This window comes from Sceloporus undulatus, chromosome 2, assembly GCF_019175285.1.
Source record: "Sceloporus undulatus isolate JIND9_A2432 ecotype Alabama chromosome 2, SceUnd_v1.1, whole genome shotgun sequence".
In the NCBI taxonomy this organism is placed as follows: domain Eukaryota; kingdom Metazoa; phylum Chordata; class Lepidosauria; order Squamata; family Phrynosomatidae; genus Sceloporus; species Sceloporus undulatus.
In genome coordinates this window covers 16,236,853-16,238,604 of record NC_056523.1, presented here as the reverse complement: position 1 = coordinate 16,238,604, position 1,752 = coordinate 16,236,853, and positions in this window count along the sequence as shown.

The window sequence follows — 1,752 nt, the reverse complement described above, 5'->3', positions numbered from 1 at the left end:
TCTAGACTTATCAAAGTCCCAAATTTGATGGGGCTTTATAGCGGCACTACGCTATTTTCCCTGAAATCCTGGACATTTCATCCTCCTGCTGTGTTTTCTGTGATTTTTCCAGTACTAACCAAAACTTTTAATTTCACTACATGAGGTGGATTGTTGTTCCCTCCACTCTCCTCCCGTTGAGTATCCCATACAACCCAGAGTAATGTCAGTCATTGCAACCCACGTCTCCCATCCCCCTGCTATTTTATCACTAGTCCGTTAGTGTTGGGAAGAAAAGAGAGGGGGAGAAACAGTTTCCTTGACTGGGGGGTGTGGGGGTGCTGATGACACCAGTTACACCCCAAAGGGGAATGACACCCGGTCAGCTTCCGCCCCCTTCGGGTGCTGCTGCACCCCTGTGGAAGTTCTTTAGGGCCACATGGGCATTCTTGGGACCTCGGGGTAGAGCAGTCCACAGAGGCACTTCCATGCAGCCCTCCCCCCAGAAATGGCACCGGACGTCTCGGCACCAGAAGCCCCTACCCAGAAGTCTTGCTCCTGCACCAGGTGTAACCAGGTGCGGGAACACCACTGAGTGGCAGGAGTGTAGGTGATTGCCTCCCTTTGTGTGCTCTAGCCAGTAAATTTTCGGGGACTTGGTACCTTCACTTTGAACTGTATCTTTAATCCTCTCCAGTACTTTCAGATCTCCATTCTCTTCTATTTCCCAAGCAGCTGACTGCCTCCATTTGTGTGCACTAGCCATTAAGTTTTCTGGGACATGGTTTCTTCCATTTTTTTGAGTTCCCTGCAACTCTTTCCCGTATTTCAGACCTCTCATCTCCCCCTCATTTCCCAGATGCCTATCCTTTTTCAAGCCAATTTCGCACTATTGAACTGATCACAATCCGAGTTGATACTATTGGGAGGCAACACAGATTGCAAATGCTTGTCTGCAACTTGAGATGTCTGGATGCATTTCTTACTCAGACTCTGAATTGTCTCATATAGTTACTTTAAAGGAGGCACCCAAACTGGAGTCCTGCATTAATTTCTGGGCATTTTTTTATCAAGGAATAGAAATTTGGAGGAGGTTCGGAAAGGGGAGACAAGGGTGAGAAGAGATATGGGGAATTCATGCATAGAGGCACATGGTAAATATTAGAGGGACAGGAGAGAAGCAATCTGGATAGTCAAGCATGGAAGTATCAAGTCCCCATCTCCACTTGGTTTAAGACCCCCTTTCCTCTTTCTTCCTCGTTGAATGCTTTTTAAAAATGCTGTGATGGTCTTTTTTCCGTTCATTATTCTGTTTATGTAACTCCTTGCTGACAGACGTATTTCGGATGTCTCAGCTTTAATTTCTGTAGGAATGGTGGGGGAAAGATGCAGTGATATTTTGGGTTTTCCTCTTAAGTCTTTGGGGATGGACTTTTGTAGAACTTCTTTTTCGATACTCTGGCCTTGGACTCCATTCTGACTTCAGCAAACTTCTAGAGAATGGCATGCAGATTTCCCCCCATAGAATCCCTCTTAACATCTACGTTTGGAGATTGCATGCTTCTCTCGATATAGCACTGAATAAAAATATTGTTTATTTAGTATGCATATTTTATTTGCACATCATGTATATTCATATTTTAACATAATTCAATTAGAATAGTTTTATTTAAATAATTCAGTATCAACTCAACACATGTACAAATGTTACACAAAAAACTTGGGGGCCGAGGACCAAGAGGGATCAGAGCCCCTAACTCTTCTGCCCCCTGG